Source organism: Cricetulus griseus, chromosome X, assembly GCF_003668045.3.
Source record: "Cricetulus griseus strain 17A/GY chromosome X, alternate assembly CriGri-PICRH-1.0, whole genome shotgun sequence".
NCBI classification, from domain to species: domain Eukaryota; kingdom Metazoa; phylum Chordata; class Mammalia; order Rodentia; family Cricetidae; genus Cricetulus; species Cricetulus griseus.
Window position 1 is genome coordinate 110,670,221 of NC_048604.1, and position 19,393 is coordinate 110,689,613.

At 43.0% G+C, this 19,393-nt stretch overlaps 1 long non-coding RNA gene across 3 annotated transcripts; it reads right to left on the bottom strand.

Moving 5' to 3' along the window:
• Nucleotides 1-994: 994 nt before the first annotated feature.
• LOC103160599 lies at nucleotides 995-12,958 on the bottom strand. 3 transcript variants are annotated; one of them, XR_003488213.2, is made up of 3 exons: nucleotides 12,367-12,958; nucleotides 12,047-12,295; nucleotides 995-1,575 (listed from the first exon to the last, which is right to left on the bottom strand). It is a non-coding gene; the product is annotated as an uncharacterized LOC103160599 (long non-coding RNA). The 3 variants fall into 3 exon arrangements; XR_004771451.1 differs by having other exon boundaries at nucleotides 12,047-12,249; nucleotides 12,367-12,957; XR_003488212.2 differs by having other exon boundaries at nucleotides 12,047-12,953.
• Between the last annotated feature and the right edge of the window lie 6,435 nt (nucleotides 12,959-19,393).

The following is a 19,393-nucleotide window of genomic DNA, read 5'->3' on the forward strand; positions in this document are numbered from 1 at the left end:
AATCAAAACAGTTAATAATATTTCATTCCTATAAGGATGTATTTTATTGTCTCCATTTGATGAAACAGAGAAGAAACTTGATTGTGGTGGTAATTGAATGCATTTACACATATGACACAGTGAAAGAGAGTTGCACACACTGATTGTGCCAGTGTTAGTGTCCTGCTCTTGAAGGGTTATATGGTTGTGTAAAGAGTACAGCAAAATATAATGGGGACAAATTATAAGAAGAATGCTCAATATATTCGCATTCTTCTGTATCTATAATAGTTCGGTGAAGCATAACTATAATGAACCTTAATCAACAAAAAATCAGAAGTCAAACAATGGGGTAAGAACACGGAACATCAGAGATCCTGAGGAGCAGCCACCAGTGACTTCTTACCTCTCAGTATCCTCTGACCAAAAGAGCTGTGAACATGTCTTCACCCCACCTTATCACTTCCTTTCTCCACCTCTCTAGTGATGGGATTAAAGGCTTGAACCACCACAATGTAGCTTCTGTGGTTAAGTAGTAGGGAGCTCTGCCTTCTGATCTCTGGGCAAGCTTGATTTGTCATAACAAAAACAAAACATCAGCCAAAAGCTTCGAAACAAAAATTTCACACACACACACACACACACACACACACACACACACACACACACACACGGAGAGAGAGAGAGAGAGAGAGAGAGAGAGAGAGGAGAGAGAGAGAGAGAGAGAGAGAGAGAGACAAACACACTCACACACAGAATTCCACCAGACCTGGTGTTCCTTCTGCCCTCCAGTCAATAAAATGGAACAGAGGCCCTTTTGAAAGCAACAAATAAGGAAGGAAAGAAAAGCCAAAACCTGAGGAGAATATAATGGTTTCTCACCCATAAGAATAGCATATGGGGGGTATAGAAACCCCACTATGTGATTGCCCTTGCCTGGGAGTGTCTAACCCAAAATGTACCAGGAAGGATGCCAAAACTACTAAGGAAAAGAATGCAACATTTCCAGAATAGGTGTGAGTCTCTCCATGTGATGGTGTTATTGTTACAAGACTGGACATATTTACTCCTCATGACCATGCCCCCAAAAGATTTCACCCCAGGGATCGGTTGGTGATGTTGACATTCAGGATCCTGTTGGCTCTGATGGTCTTCTAAGGAGAGTGGCAAGGCCAGAGTTATTCTGTCCATTAGTGGAGCAGCCTTTTAAGCATTCTTTTGTCGTTCTGTTCGCTATGCATGTTGTCATTTTCTAATTTCTGTGTTGTTTCTTGCATAAGATTGGGCTGGGGTGCACACGGGTTGAGTGTCAAGTTACTGAGATCTAGTGTCAGCTTTTCTAAGGAGGGTGAATGAGAGGTTGTTTCTATTCTGGCCCCCGCAGACATTCCGGACGTGTTTCCTGCATACTTCAGGCAGCAGTGACATTCACATTTGAAAGTCTCCTGATCTGCACCTTGAGAGGAAGACAGTTTACTTTTCCTGTCCCTTTGATGGGGTAAGAGTGATCTGACACGTTTCTTTCTCTTGATTTCAGCTAGCTTTGCTTTCTTTTGGGGTGATACTGAACTCTCAGGCTGCTGCTCTTCTTCCATCCTTTCAAAGAAGAAAAGCACATATTACAAACACAAGGGTCAATTGAAAACAGCTTCTGCTGAACACATTCCTGGAGCTTCTACAAACAAGTGCAAATACACATCTCAGAAGGAGACCCTGATGGTTTCAGCAAAGGAAATCTTAGTTTCTAACTAGTTTGTGCAACCATTTTGTTACGGTAAATCTTCCCGCCAAATGCCACCTGAGCCCCACTGCCACATGTGAGCTTTACGCCAGCTTCCTGCCCGAGTTAGGCCCAAATGAATACAGAAAAACTTGTATTAGATTCAAAGCTGTTTGGCCAATGGCTAGGATTCTCATCTGCTAGCTCAGTCTTAATTATCATACATCTATGTATTTTATAAGACTTATCGGACGCCTTATTGGCATCCCTCCTTGCTGGTGGATCACATCGTGCCACTGAAGGAGCAGGGGAGGGGAAAAGAGGGGCCCTTCCTGTTTCTCCTTTGCTTAAATATGAGTCTCCTTGCTATGTCATTTCCTGCCTGGATAATTGAAGTGGCTTACAGATGAACCAGTTTGGGTAGGACAATAGCCTATGACCTCTGAGAAGCTAGAGGCTTTAGAAAAGTTAGTACAGGAACAACTAGATGCTGGACATATAGAAGAATCTACAAGTCCTTGGAATTCTCCTGTATTTGTTATCAAAAAGAAGTCAGGTAAGTGGAGAATGCTGACAGACCTGAGAGCCATAAATAAGGTAATTCAACCAATGGGCTCTCTGCAACCTGAAATGCCATTACCTTCCTTAATACCTAAAGGATGGCCTATCATAGTCATTGATTTAAAGACTGTTTTTTCACAATACCATTACAGGAAAATGATAGAGAAAAATTTGCATTTACTGTACAAACTCTTAATAATTCACAGCCAATGAAGACCTGCCTGTCAGCAATCCCTGGACACCTTGGAAAGAAAATGGGCCACACCTCCTCGACTGCACTGGATCCAACTTGCTCTACACTCCGGCCAGAGGCTTGGGTACTGACTTCAATCAAGTTGAGGATTTCAAGCGAGATCTTCAATCAAGTGAATCCCATCTATACAATCCATTCAAGGCTTTTACTATACTAACATTTTCTTCCTACAGGATCCCACAAGGCTAATGTCATCCCGTTTCATCAGAAAGTAACTTGGAGGATGCTACGCCCCCTTTCCCCATTGTTGTCACTTAGGATAGTGTATATACCTGGTTAGGGATAGCTTCCTATTATTTATGGTTGGGATTGGAAGGAGGTGTTCAGGCTTGGACACCTCTTTCAGTTGACTTTAGGGTTTAGTTAAAATAGATAGTTAGGATATGACATAAGCAGATTGTTGTATCTTCTTATATTTCACCTTTATGATTGTTAATTTTGGATATATTACACTGTTAAGTTTTAATCCTCTTTTAGACTAAAAGGGGAATTGTAGGGGAAGCTGTAGCCACGCCTACTTAGAGGCTGGCTACAGGTGTGCCTAACCATGCTTGTGAGGGCGTGGTCAGGGTTACATAGAGTGAGACTTTGAGGGGACTGCGTTTTCTCTTTCAGTATCACTTTTGTACTTGTGGTACAGACTGCTGCCATGCCGGCTGCCTAGGTTGCTCTGTAAGTAAGGCTTTTCCCTATTAAATACCCTTATATTTCTACCTGACTCTGTATTGGTAATTTCCCACTATACCATTTTGTTTTGTTTTTTATGGATACCAACACATCCAGAAACAAACAGTGTGCTGTTTGCATCTTTAATATTGGTTTTAGTCCAGTTTTCCTTGTACTTGATTATGTGAGGCACCAGGAGCCCAGGACAGAATTCCTTCAAGTGGGAGTGCACAGATAACTATTTCTTAATGTAAGATGCTGATTTCTTCTGAAGCGATGCTTCACAAATACCCTCTTCTTAAACTTTCCTTTAAGCTCTTACTCCCTGCATTAATGTGATTAAGGGCAGTCCTGTCTAAGTGGATGTCTTTGAGGTTTAATTTTCTACAAACACAGTACTTAACAGGAGTACTTAAGGCCCTAAGAACAGTGCTAGAGTTGCAGTCCCACTTGCTTGGGCAGGAGAACAGAACACATCAAAGAGACCTCCCATAATCCAACACCAAATGATCCATTTCTCCATTAGCCACAGCCACATTAACCAGAGAGGCTTAAATGTATTAGATTCCTGTGCATGATATGTGTGCTCTATGTAACCCACAGCTCAGGCAATACTTTGATAATTCACACACCTTGCTGAGACAAGTAGAATACCTGAGAAAAGTAAAGTGAACAGAAGGAGAAAGCCACTGGGCACAGACTGAGGTTGACCAGGAATGTCCCATGACTTCTGATCTTTTAGCTGCACAGGTCAGATCATGGAAAGCACAGAATGTCTTGGAGAGAGCAGCAAGAAAGGCACAGGTCATCTTCCACATCCCAGAACCCTGTCAATGCAGCTAGTAGCTACAACCTTTCTGGGGACAGAACTGGGTGAGGGGATGGCCAGTGTGGGGTGATTTCAACACATGCATTGCTATAACAGCTTAGATCTATATAATTCCTAGCTAAAGATGCATCTGTAGAGGCAAGTTTGTGTGCATTGTTGAAAGGTTGGATGCACTGGAGAAAAGCTGAGTGCATGTTGGCAGAGGAACATTTGGCTCTTGGCAAGATCTTTTAACTCTCTGTATTTGATTACCACCACTCCTGGGTGGGGTGTCTTTGAGTGGCAGAACAAGTGTTTTGCACTAGAGGAAATTATTAGGAATGACACAAGGTTTTCTTTGAAACCAATGAAATAACTGGTGTATCATTTGAAGATGTGTGGTCAAATATATGTTACACCAACCCAAACACACAGAGAGAGGGAGGAGGAAGGGAAGCATAGAATATCAAAGCAAAGACCATGTACAGGACTTGTTTGAGTAAATAAGATAGGGTTCCCCAAAGCATATGTAAATCAGTCTGACTATATTGGAGATAGTTATGTTTGCTTGTCCAAACCTTTACAATAGAACTTCCATACAGTCCAGTCATAAGATTCATGGATTCATGGGTGTAATGCAAAGGAATCAAAAGCACCTTACCACAGAGGTAGCTGAATATCCATAGTACTAAGGGAAACCAAATCATGGATTCAGCCTAGGTTCCTGTCATGGACGAATTGATAAGGGAAATGTGGTCCCTACAAATGGCAGTTTCATTGGCTGCAAGGAAGGAGGAAGCTACAGTGTTTGAAGGAAGATGCTGGATTTTGTGTGAAATAAGCCAGGTTTGGGGAGACAAATATTACAGGTCTTCTCACATGAAAGCCGTAGAATCAAAAGTAAGCTAAAAGCCAACAAAAAGGGACAAAAAATTAAATAAAGGAGCACTGGGTCTTTAAGTAGGGATTGGGAAAGGGTAGGAGAAGGGTAACAAAGAGTAGTAAGAGGGGTGAATATAGCCAAATTATATTATGTGCACATAGGGAACTATAAAATTATTAATTCTTTGGTTAGGATACACTAATAGAAACTGAAAAAGAGAAAGCCTCTTTGATGGGTAACTGGCACGCTGTCCTGTCCTCCAAGTATGCTCTCAGGTTATCAAATGTAACAAGTGATTTTTTACTCCTGACCTGAATAAAATGGAGGATGACAACAACTTTTATCTCCCTTGACTCCTAGTACCTAGCACCTGCTGCTTGGAGGGTCATTGGCAGCCTTTTCCCACATACCCTCTGCTCTCTGAATTATACAGAGAGCATACTTCATTCACAGAGAGACCAGCTTTTCCAAATCCCACATACAATCTTTCCTTATATCCCACAGCTTCTGCCTTAGGTTGTAACCACTTCTAGAGTTATCTAACAAGTCCATGTCTTCCCCTGCCTAGCACAGTGTTTTGATGCCCTACCACAGACTATGAAACATTCCTAACTCTCCTATATTCATTACTCCTGTTCTTACTCTTACTCCAGACACCTATACACCTTAAATCCTCTCTGTCTACACTATCTGCTCAGGCAGGACCTTCTCAGTGAAGCTGGCTGGAACACTCTGCTTAACAGTGTGTGCTGGGCCAGAGCTTGGCATGGAGGTGCACAACTATTATCTCAGCACTCTAGAGGCAGAGGCAGGTGGAACTTGGAGTTCCAGCCTAGGGTTGTCTGCAGAGTGAGATCCAGGACAGCCAGGGCTGTGTTGATAAAATAACATTTATCAAAAAAGGAAAGCAAAAATAGGACAACAACAAAAGTGTATTCCCTGGCATGATAAACCTAAGGGTGCAGTATTGACAGACACACATACATTGGGTATAACAACAGCTTTCAATGTAGACTTAGGGCCCAAGTCAAAAGATAGAAATAATGCCTGATACTGGAAAGCTAGCCAAGTATCCACAGCCTGATGAAATCATGAATGTTGCAGGACATTCTACAACTCACCAAACCAGCATAAACCCCAACTACATTCTAACTATATTTCATCATACTTACAGATAAGTCTAGTCCTTAGCCATCACTAAGGAAATGACATTTTGTAACATCCTAACATCAATACAGAAAACCACAACCAATCAAAATGCAGAGTTGTGAAGAAGGTTCTGAACAGATATATCTACAAGAAAACTCCTGTAGTCAAGGCTCAGGGATCATTGTGGAAGAGGGCTCAGAAACATTGTTAGAGCTAGAAGATCAGAGAGTTTTCTGTGAGAATGTATCTCCTAAGAATGTCAGAAGCTACACACATAAAGCCTCACAGAAATGACTGCATAAACAGAGATGAACAAGGATGACCCCAAAATAATGCTAACATGGACATGGTTGTGGGGTGGAGGTAGCAGATGGGGATCATGAAGTATTATACAGGTAGAGACAGCTAAGGAATGCTGAGACCAGGGAATGATATACTTCCCCCCAACAGGTCCACACCCATAGGTTATGTAATACCAAATGATCATCCTTGAAAGTATACCTGCAAATAACATTATACAGACTGGGCAGGTTGTATTGAGGAATATGTATGCACTATGAATACAACAACCATTCACAGAAAAGGAGACAATGAATTTGAAAGGGAACACAGGAGGACAATAGGGGAGGTTTTGGAGGGAAACAAGAAGAGAGAGATGATGTAATATCAATCTCAAAAGAAACCTTGAGTGCATGCCCACCAATCACCACTGACAACACACACCCCTCTGTTCTCCCACCTCCACTCCTGTTTGCTTTCCTAACAGCAAATGTCTACTTTACACTGCACTGCAAAGCACACCAGGTTGATTCATTTACTTCAGTGTTGACAACTGTAGTCCCCAGTATCACATAAACTCCACAAGGGCAGATATTTTAGATAGTGCCCTTGATGATGTCCAGTTCCTAGTCTACTTCTACCCTTATTTCCAGATCCTAGGCCACTTACTGTCACACAGTAGGCCGTTAATAAATGTAACTGGAGTAAAAGAAATGTCTGGAATGGAGAAAGGGCACCCAAAATTAGAGCAATTGTTACCATTGCTCTCCATCCCTTGTGGGCAATGCTGGAGATTAGCCTACGCTTGCTGGACAGTGATCCCAACCACTCTTCCCACCAATCTCTTCCTCATGAGACCTAGGACCCTCACCGCATGCCACCATGCCTGGTATTTTCTCACTGAAATCAGGCACTCATGTTTGTACCTCAAGCACCATTAGAGTCTGAGTTAAATCCCCAGGCCCAAAATGGCCTTTCACAGAGCAGGCATTTCCCTGAGCCTGCACAGGTTTTACACTGTTGTCTGAATTGTTATGTGTTCAAATGTGCACCTGCTCTTGGATGTGCACACATCCAAAGATTTCAAGCATCACAGATTGATCTTGAAGGGCTTTGAAAGAAAAATTTGGTCACAAACCAACTCCTCCTAGTTCCTCCACACTTCTCCTCTCACCCAGATCTATTCCATTTGTGCTCTCAATAGGAAAGAAAAGACTCTAAGAGATAATATTAAAATATAATAAATACAATACAAGAAGGTAAAATAAATACTATCCCTTCAAGGAACAGCATCACCAACAGGATCAGGGCACCTAACAGTGTCACATAAATAATGGCTCCAAGGAGCTCAGTGTATTTAAATGTGTGATATATTTATATTTTGAAACAAGAGATTCCAACTATCTGCACAGAAACAAGATGGATCCATGCCCAAATTCACCCCGTGGTGCCTCAACAATGCCAGTAGTGGAAGTGTGAGAAGAATTCAGGTAGGAGATATGGTGAAGGTATCTGAGATGTCTGCAGATGGGGTCAAAACAATAGCCATCATCACTGCACCATTCACAGATAATGCAAGCAGCTCTCTTCCTTCCCTTTAGTTTTGAATGAAGCCACATCCACTGGATTTTCCTTGTTTGTCTAATAGAACAGCTGTCTCATTGTCACAGATGAAAATGTTGACCACATAACATCCTGGGGCTTCTGGAATGACTCAGTAGACCTGAAGATGCTTCCTGAGAGTGGGGAAGAACCTCAGCCTCAGCTCACCCAAAAGCCTAATCTGGGCCCACTGAGAAACCAGAGAAATGGCACAGTCAACAGAACATGAGGGGAAAATGCAAATGAATGTGCTTAAAGTTAAAATCCAAGGAATGAGCCTGAAGACCATTCCTTCAAGATGGCTGCCAGCTCTGGGTTCACAATGCTTGTGTGTAAATCCCAGCTCTACCATTTGTGAGCTTGTGTCTGTTTATCACTCTGCCATTTTTGAGTTTGTGTCCATGTCACAGCTCCAGAATTTTAAGCTTCTGTCTATATCCTACCTCACCATTTTTAACCTCATGTCTAGGTATCACCCGACAACTTGGACCTTGTGTCTATGTCCCATCCCACCATTTTTAGCTTATTTCTAAGGCCCTGCTGTACCACATGCAAGCTTTTGTCTATATCCCATTCCACTATTTGTGAACTTGCATCTATGTACTGTGTCAGCATTTGTAAGACACTGTGTTGTTACTTTCAGCACTCTAGTGTCTTCTGTGTATGGGAGGTAACAACTAGTCTCACACAGGCACAGTTTTGGAATGGATGAATGTGATTTAACAGGAGGCTCTTTGAGGAGATCCTGACACACCAAACATAAGAGGTATTCCTCAGCTCCTGGCAACTCATCATGCTTAAAAATGTCTTCTCAGGACACCCACACTGACCTAGTCCTATGTTCAAACTCAGGCCTGTGAATCAGAACAGCTGAGAGACCATCACCCTCTCCATGCTCTGCCACAGTCACTGAGGGGCCTTTAAGAATCATGTGCATTCCCAGATCTGATGAAAGGTGAACCTGCCTCTTCAGTAGTCAGTAGTCCTTCTCAGACTGAAGACTGACAATTTTAACCAATACATGGCTCTGGATGTGTCTAGGACAACAATTTCCTCAGTGCTTCTTGTCTCACTGGGTGAGAGTTGGAATGAACAATGGGCACTTTTCAGAGGGCTTCTGCATGGAAATGACATTTAAATGTTTTCTCTGAATGCTCATTTACATTCTACCTTTCCCTATAAAAAGACTGACTGAGAGTTGTTGCCCTGTAGTCAGCCATAGGCCTGAGATGATAGAAGTTCTCGGGAATGACCATTCTGAGCACTTTGTCACCAAAAGACTCGGGTTCAGAACAGTGGCCATATTACTTCTCCAGGGACTATCCCAGTATGATGGAGATCTTGAAAATATTCATATTTTCTTTCAGCATCTCCAAAGTGCTACTTAATATAGCCCTTGCCCAAGAGACTTAAGTAACTCCCACAAGCAGGCTGGGAGGTGTGTGTAAGTGGTGTTGGGAAGCATTTCAAAACTATGTCTATTGAAATACAAAGACTTTATTTAACATAGAATAATGAAAGCAATCACCCTACTCAGAGCCCTTCTTCTCTTTTCATTCACACTGACAGGTATCCTTCCTTCTGGTCCCACTTTCCTCTTCTACATTCTGCAACACTTCTGGGCATCTCATTAAGGATCCCTCCCACCACAGAAGTGATAGCATGCTTCCTACGTAGCATGGGTAGTTCCTAGTTTCCTTGCCCTACACCTGCTTGGACTGAACCTGGATGCTCTGCTGACTACCAATACAGTTTCCTCAAAAATCCTACCCATCTGCCACCATCAACTGGAAATCCCCAACTCCTGCAAACTTGTACACAGCATCCTACACTAAGATGAGTATTTCATTGCATGCCTGAAGTGACCTTGCACCAGATAGTGATGCAAGGTCCTAGATTTTCCCATTTGTGCATGGCAGGTAATGGACTTTGTTTAAAATACTGCTCGTCTAGATGCAGAGACACAGCCATCCAGCTAGGCATGAGAGAGCCCAAATTGGAGATTTCTATGGGTTCCTCCACTGGGAGCTCTAAGAGCTCTCTAGGAAGAAGGAGAGGAGGAACTTTCAGAGCCAGTGGGTTTAAGGACACCAGGAGAATAGGGCCACAGAATCTACTGATGATGACTCATGGGGTCTAACAGACACGGAAGAAACAATCACAGAGCCTGCATGGTTCTCTACTATGTCCTCTCCATAAATGTCATGGTTGTTAGCTCAATGCTCTTATGGGAGGCCTAAATGAGTAAGTGATTTCGTGTCTGATTCTTTAAGTGCCCTTGGTGCCTTTTCCCCCTTACTGTTTGTCCTTCTCCACCCTGATAAGTGGATTTGTGCCTAGTCTCATTATTGGAATTTGTTAGGTTATGTTCTGTTGGTATCTCCAGGAGCCTTCTCTTTACTGAAGGGAAACAGAGAAATACATCTGGGGATACAAGAGTTGAAAGAGGGAGGAGTGGAGGGAGGACTGAATGTTCTGCTGTGCTGTGGATTTATACTATGAGAGATTAATAATGTAAATAAGGAAAAAGAAAAAGTAGGGTGTGTGTGTGTGTGTGTGTGTGTGTGTGTGTGTGTGTGTGTGTGTGTGTGTTGCTTGCCCTCCCTATGTAAGTTACTTATTTTCTTTTAATATGTCTTCATCACAAGTGACTGGAAGATTAAGCCAAAGAAACCTGGAAACACCTGATTTTTTGGACAAGTCATCAGGATTTCTAGTCACGGTGCACTAATAGTGGTACCAAAAATACAAATGCAGGGGTCTGGTTATGCAAGGTGTTGCACTCACTAGATATTCAGGACATTAAACAACAGCCAGTGTAGGAATGCAAACCCTTTCTTTGAAAATCCTCTGCTACCAACTGAAACATTACAGGACATGGCATCTCTGATTGCTTACATCCAGGACAATAGCCCTTTTCCAACCCAGTTGGTTTTCTGTCAATGCTATGTCAATCTGCCACCAAAGATATAGCTACAGGTGACTGAAGTTTATTATGTCACCATCTCCAAGCTTCAGAAGGCCATATGGGGTTGACCCCATGTCCAATCTCACTCTGCTTCCTGTGGGAGTTGAGCTCCTTCTGAACATGTGCAACTGGACCATGTATGCTTGCTGCCCAGCATCTGAGCCCAGTCAGGAGCTGTTAGAGAGGCTTCCCCAGTTCCCTTCGGTGCTCTCCCTTCAGCATCCTCCAGCAGCCACTATGAACACACAGCTCTCTCTCTCTCTCTCTCTCTCTCTCTCTCTCTCTCTCTGTGTGTGTGTGTGTGTGTGTGTGTGTGTGTGTGTGTGTGTGTGTGTGCGTGCGCGCACCTAGGTCCTGTCAGCTGTTGCTCCTGAGGTCTAACAAAACCACTAAAGTGGTGTAGGTAGAACTTCCAGGATGGTTTCATAAAGGAATTCCCTTCCTCTATGCACACAAATTCTGGAGTTCTTTGACTTCTACTTAAGTGACCCTCATTCCTATTCAGTTTTCACTTAGTATTATGCCACAGGAGACATTCATATGGGATAGATCACAATTTAATATTCCAATCATCAGACATCTAAGACTTTTCCAATCCTGGCTGTTACACAGTCCACAACACACATCGTTTTACATAAACCTTCCAGTACATCTTAAGTGGTTTCTTTGATATATATCTGTGACAGTCCTCTTCATTTTCAGTGGGCATTTTTCCTTTGTTTACATTTATTTAGTTCTATTGATTGAGAGTCTCACTGTTTGACCATAGCTGGCATGAAACTCACTTTATAGACTACACCATCCAAGAAATCACACAGCAGTGCCTAATTTTTTATCTTGCTACATGGGATGGGATATCATACCCTGTCAATGATTGAAGAAACTTGAAGTGGGAGAGGGATGTTGTAAGTCATTAGGCCCAAAGACAGAAGTGGAGTTTGTTCTGGAAGTCATTAAGTCTAATTGCCTCCTGAATGCCAGACAACCTGTCGAGGTTCAGATTCTCCAACAAGAAGAGGACCAAATATTCTTCACAGGGTTTTAAATCATTATGTCATAGCCATGACACTAGGAACCGGATACAACTCCTCACTTGGGAAGCCCAGGTATGCTTGATAGACAAAGATTATATATGAGCTGAGTCTCATGAACCAAAAATTCTCACATTCTCACCTCACCTGATCTTAGGAGTCTGATGACCTTTGGCTGTCTCTGGACACAGTGCACGCTGCCTGGAAAACAGATGTTGTACAGTGGAGAGAAGACTTGAAGGGAGACAGTGAGCAGGACTCCCAGAGCTGAAGGCCTATTGATGGCCCAGAAAAGCAGGGCCCTCTATGCAGAGCTCTCTTATAAACTGGAGTCTAGATGGCTCCAGAGCCTGTAAGCAGATGGAGGATACTTTCTCAGGAAGATTGGCTCTGTCCCTGCAGAGACAGGGTAAAGTAAGTTAGGGGAAGGAAACAGGATTAGGTCTAACTGTTGGTTAGCTTCTTACCTTGAGGAATCAACTAGATTTCTTTTTCCTTTTCATGTGAAATGAAGTTTCACGGTCTAATTGAGGGCCCTGAGACCATCAGCTCCCCCTCACACACCCATCCCAGTGGACAGTTTGGCAGCACTGAAGAGGACCTGCCAGAGGCTCTGAAGCCTTGCTGGGACTCATTGTGACCAAAAAGCACTTGCAAGACAGAGAGTGAACAAACAGTGGAGGGAGGGAAAACTTGTCCTTAACCCAGTCCTAGGGGTGGTGGTGTAGCAGGGAGGTGTCCATAGTTAGTTACATTGAAAAGGAGTGAGAACCAGTGTGTGACAGACTGGGATTTCCTTACTCGTAGAGTCTATCACAGACCAATAATTTCCATTTCTTAGTCTGTGTCTAAGTGGAACGCACTGAAACTGCCCAGCATGTCTTACATGAAGGATCAAGCAGATTAAGGAGCAACTTGCTGCTCAAGGAACACTGTGTTGTTACTATAAATCTTTCTGCCAAAAGCCGCCTGAGCCCCACTGCCATGTGTGAGCTTTACGACAGCCGCCTGCCCGAGTTAGGCCCAAATGAATACACAGAGAGACTTGTATTAGTTACAATGCTGCTTGGCCAATGACTAGGATTCTCATCTGTTAGCTCAGTCTCAATTATCATACATCTATATATTTTATAAGACTTATCTTATCGGACGCCTTATTGGCGTCCCTCCTAGCTGGTGGATCACATCGTGCCGCTGGAGCAGGAGCCGAGGGGAAAAGAGAGGGCCTTTCTTGTTTCTCTTTCGCTTAAATATGAGTCTCCTTGCTATGTCACTTCCTGCCTGGATCAGCACTTCTCTACTACATTTCCAAGAATCCTTTTTGACTCCTAGTTCTGTCTAACTTGCTGTCTCATTGGCCAAACAGTATTTTATTCAATAATCAATAAGATAAACATACACAGTAGTACATTCCCCATCACTGTGTGTCAATGGGAACACCTATGTATTCAATGAAATGTGTTGCATTTTTGTATTTATCATGGCTTAGGTGTTGGGTCTCATGTAGTTCAGTCTAGCTGCAAATTCCCTTTTTAATCAGGGTGATCTCTAGGTTCTGATCCTTCTTCCTCCACATCCCAAGACCAGCTTTAGAGGCCCATCGCTAATACACCTCTCTTATGTGAGGGTTGGGACCACACCAAAGGCTTCCTGCATCATAGGCATCTCTATCAAATAAAATGCAGTCCCAGTCCCAAAAAGGGACTGGAAGAACACAAATAATGGGTTTCTTCACAGCAGTGCACACATACATACCATTGGAATTACCCTATACTCACCTGCTCCATAGTCCTCACTTGTGCATGCCTTCTGCTTATCCCCTTTCTCCCTGAATTGCCAATCATCAGCTCCAAGAGCAACATTATTGTTCACTAAGTGATGGCAGCAGAACTATGGTGTTCACTCCCCTTCTTGTCCCCATCTCTCTCATTGATATTGTGAAATGGAGAAGACAACTCTTTGTTGACACTAGAGGAAGATCCTATCATGACAAGTATGGTAGTCCTCAATCTGATTACAGAGGAAGGGCAGTTCAAGCACCATTTCCACTGTTATTTAGAGTTTTATGTTTGGTCATCCTTGTTTATTCCTAGGAACTGCCTTAAAACCATTTTTCCCAGTAATCTTGTAACAGCTCCTCTATCAAGGTAATTAATTCCTTGCTTCCCCCTCTGTCCTTCCCCCAATTCAACCATCCTGTTCCTTCCCATTCACCTCCCCGTTGCCCTTTCTTCTTCCCTTCACTCTACCACCTCCCTCCCTCTCATGCTCCTGATTTACTCAGTGAGCTTGTGTATTTCCCATGTCCCCCTTTCTAGACAGATCATTGTATGTCTCTCTTAGAGTCTTCTTTGTTACCTGGTTCCACAGACAGTGGTATCATCATACCTGCTTATATACATACATACATACATACATACATACATACATACATACATACATACCTATCATGCTCACTTACTTTAGTGCCACATCATTTGAGTTAACATATGGTGTGATAAGTTTCACAATCTCCTTGGTTCTGAGAGACAGAAAGGGAGGGGGAGGGAGAGGGGGAGGGAGAGACAGGGAGAAGGAGGGAGAGACAGGGAGAGGGGGAGGGAGGAGAGATGCTGTCTGGAATCTTGAGAAATCCTTTGTGTGATCATCAGATCATAGAATCTAACCAATGTTCCCTTTCAGCACTTGTGTGACAGCACCCTGCACATGCCCCACACCAGGGCCACCAGCACAGAAAGAGAAGCATCTGGTGCTCAGGGACCAGGGACTCACAGGTGTTCACAAACCCTTCTAGCACAAGGAGGCAAGAGTCTGTCAATCTGCACATTCAAACTGAAAATCCAATGAATGATGGAATGAGTGTCCAGAGCCTGTCCTTGTCCACTCTGTCTATGTTTGTCACAAACAGGCTCAGAACACCTTCAGGAAAGTCCTAAAGTTGAGAAGGCTCTGATACAGTGAGCATGTCCCCTGAGCACTCTTGCTTCAGGCCTGGATCCTATAGAATGAGGCTTGTCATGAGGCAGTCTCCATGGGCACCAGCTCTCTCTCCTGGTAAGGTAACCACCAGGATTCCATCCAGTCTGAAAAATCTTTTTCTCCCAGGTCAATGACTTCCTCTGGAACAGTGGTTTCAGGATGAGATTAACAACCTACATTTCTGCCACTGCCTCCTGTCCAGAGTTCTCACAGGGCCTCAAGCTGAGTCATGAAATTTAAGGAATTATCCATAGCATAGGAATGGACTTTGGAAGGCCATTCCACATAGAGGGATACTCTGTCAGCCTATACACACTGGGGAGGGCCTAGGCCCTATCCCAAAGGATATAATAGACTCTGAAGATGCCCCCATGGAAGGGCTTACACTCCCTGGGGAGCAGGAATGGTATGGGATAGGTAGGGTGTTAGTGGGGGCAGGGGAGGAGGGGAAGGAGAGGGGACTCGAATTGACATATAAAACAATGTTGTTTCTAATTTAAATTAAAAAATGGAGAAAGGAAAAAAAGACAAAAAGTTAAAAAGAAAGAAATTTATGTAACACAGATCTGCAACCTCTCATGAGAGAAAATGAGAATGGTGCAGTGGGGGATATCTGTCTCTTTGAAAATGCCTAGGAGAGGTTAGCACAGTGCAATCATACAGGTTAATCATGTGCAGTGATGAAATATGTTGCAATGTCATCACCATGACAACTCCAATCAAGGCACAATTGGAGTCTCTCTTGTACACCCAGCCTTTGAAACACACTTGAGGTTTTGAGAGCAGCAACAACACTCCTAAGACACTGGAAATGGCTAGTGAAGATGCTGCTTGCTTTCTTGTGAGTGTGAGAAACATATCCCGGTCTGCTGCTCCAGCAAACAGTCCACCAAAGAGAGTGAGTCAGGTAGTGGGAACACACTGTGGTTGGGGATTCACTGCTCGGAAAAGGGCTGGTATCATTTGAAGGTAGAATGCAATTAATTAAAAATGTACAGCTCAGGGCTGGGTAGCCCAGTGGCTTATAAAGTGTCTGGCTAGTAGGTGTGAGGTCCTGAGGTGGGATCCCCCAGCACAAAATCAAAAGGAGGTCTGGCAGGGCTTGTCCATAAGCCTAACCACAGAAAAGGATCCAGCATTAATGGCATTGCCTTTCTTCTAATGGGACTTCACTTTACTCAACAGAAGCCACACTAATTGCGTTGATAGACTTACCATTTGTAAGGTGTGCCACAGGCTAGGCAGTCTCTGTTTCACTGGCCCACCCCACTCCAAAAAACTGTTTTGTTTTGATGCTGTGAGATGCCCTCTTCCCCCATGAAAGGCTTGTTTTACAAAGAACAGTCATCCCACGCAGCTTTCCCACATCTCACAAGACAGATGTGGTGTCCAGAAGCTTAGACTTTATCAGCATTCGACATAATTAATGGAACTGTAAGGAACAACACATAAGCTGATCACATCTAGACTTTGGACTTAAGCCACAGCATTGTTACGCATTTCACTGACAGAATTAGCAGTGCATTCCACAGGACTGAAGGGCACACACAGGGACATTACAGGAAAAATGCTTCTCCCTTGGAAAGCAAACAGTGTAGTTACTAAACACAGGTTCACTTTAACAACTGCACAGGCTCACAATGTCCCCAGTATATGTAGAGGGTGATTTCTGTGCAGCATGTCCCCTGTGAGGAGCAACCATTTCAGAATGAGAACAAGTCACATTCTCCCTCCTCCCAGATGCTCATTACTGGTTTGGTGTTGGCTTGTTTGTTGATGTTGTTTGTTCTTTCAAGTTTGAATGAAAACTACACACTTTTCCTGGCCACTTAGCCTTTCTCAAGAATGAGTCACATTTTAAAGCAACATTTAACATAGAGATCCTAAAAATGTTACTTGACCCCAACCCAAATTGGACATACAAGCCATTCATTATCAGGAGCTGTCCCCCTGTTGCTATTTAACATGAATTGGACACCAGACTTGACAGAAAACATATCAAACTGTCATGAAAGACCCTTGGAATTTGAAGCGTTGTAGCAAAACATCAAAGAGTAAAAATACCAATTGACCTTTTACTGAAAATACAGGCAAATCCAAGATTGCTTTGTGTGAATGTCACTGCATTTTGGAGTTTTTTCCAGACAGTGTTTCTCTGTATTGCTTTGGAGGTTGTCCTGGAACTTGCTCTGTAGACCAGGCTGGCCTCGAACTCACAGAGATCCTCCTGGCTCTGCCTCCCAAGTGTTGGTGTCACTGCATTTTATAAACAAGGTCATCATATCAGATATTGCCCTCCCCGTTATAGCCTATAACAATGAGCCTCATGAAGCCTCTGGTTAATATGGGAGTAAGGACCTTGATTTGGCACACTGGATATTCCTCCTGGGAGAACTCAGGTTGTTAGCTTTACATTCTGGAATGTTCTAGTTTAAGCAGTTCTCTGGCATATGTTCTAGATTGGTGTTGTTGATGCCACTGTTGATATGCCAAAGTGGATGTTGTATATCTCACCAGACACTACACATGCAAAAAAAGAAAACACTCATGCACACACATGCAAACACATGCATGCGTATATACCACAAACAAACCAAATGCAAAAAAATGTATGAGTTATTAATATTTCATTCATGTTAGGATGCTTTTTGTTGTCTGTATTTGTTGAAACTTGATTGCAATGTACACATATGATATAGTGAAAAAGAGTTCTACGTACAAGTGTGCCAGTGTCAGCGTCCTTCTCTTGACATATTATATAGTTGTGCACAGTGTAAGGTAAATTATCATGGGGAAGAATTAGATGAAAGATGCTTTATATGTTCTGTATCTATTGCGGCTTACTGAAGCATAACTACATTGAACCTTACTCAATAAAATACCAGAATTCAAAAACTGGGGTAAGAACATGGAACATCAGAGAACCTGAGAAGCAGGCACCAGTGACTGCTTACCTTTCAGGATCCTCCAACCAAAAGGGCTGTGATCTTATCTTCACCCCACCTTATCACTTCCTTTCTCTCCCTTCTAAGTGCTGGGATTAAAGCCTTGAACTACTACCACATGGCTTCTATGTAAGTAGTAACTAGCTCATCCCTCTGATCTCCAGGCAAGCTTGATTTGTCAGAACACAAACAAATCATCAGTCAACAGCTTTGAAAGAAAATTTCACACAAACAACACACACACAGGGCAGGGGTGGAGGCGGGGAGAGAGAGAAACCTCCACCAGACCTAGTGCTCCTTCTACCCTCCAGTCAATAAAATGGAATGGAAGCACTTATGAAAACAACCCCAAAATACATGCTAACATAAACATGGTTGTGTGGTAGAGGTAGCAAGTGGGGATCATGAAGTCTTATAGAGATAGAGACAACTAAGGAATTCTGAGACCAGGGAGTGATACACCTATAGGTTATCTAATACCAAATGCTCATCCTTGAAAATATACCTACAAGTAACATTATACAGACCGAACCAGTTGTATTTATGAATACATACACACAATGAATACAACAACACTTCACAGAAAAGGATAATTTGAAGGAGAACAATAGGGGAGGTTTTGGAGGGAAACAAAAATAGAGGAAATGATGTAATATTAATTTCAAAAAACACTTCAGTGTGTTCCCACCAATCACCACTGGCAATACACACCCCTCTCTCCTCCCACTCACAACCCTATTTGCTTTCCTAACAGCAGAACTCTGCCTCCTACCGGAGTGTAAAGTGCACCATGTTGGTTTATTAACTTCAGTGTTGACATCTGTAGACCCCAGTATCACATAAACTCCAAAAGGGCAGGTATTTTAGAGAGTTCCTGGATAGGGTTCAGTTCCTAATCCAATTCTACCCACATTTTCAGCTCCAAAGCCACTTGTTGTCACATAGCATGCCCTTAGTAATTGTAGCTGGACTAAAAGAAGTGTCTAGCATGGACAATGGACACCCAAATTTAGAGCAATTGTTACTATTGCTCTCCATCCCTGGTGGATGATGCTGGAGAGTAGAAAGTCAATGAAGGAACAGTACACAGCAGGACTTTGATGGGGACACCACTAGTCATTTAGTTGTGCAGAAGACAGTCCTGAATATTATTCTCCACTGAGAAGGTGTCTCTCTCCAGAGAGATGCCCTGAAAGTAGTCATCATCTACCCCACAGTCTCTGATAGGGCTTGGAAAGAAGACTTTCAGTAGAGAGCAGGAGCTGAGTGCACTTGTCTCCTTCCCCAGAGTACCTGGTCAAGGTTCAGCCTCACCTTTTCCATACTTAAAATTCCCCATTACATAGTGTTTTGTTGCACATACTAGCACCAGAGCTAACACCCTGTGAAACTGCAACTGCATCTCTCCTGACTACTAAGAATAACTGAGACAAAGAGCAACACTGCTACATTCAGCCACAGCCCCAAACTCCACTATTATAGCCTCTGCAGAGAAAAGACATGAAAGTTCAGTTGGAAACAGAGGCAAGTCTGAAAGTACAGAGCAATTCACAAAGATGGCACTGACTGG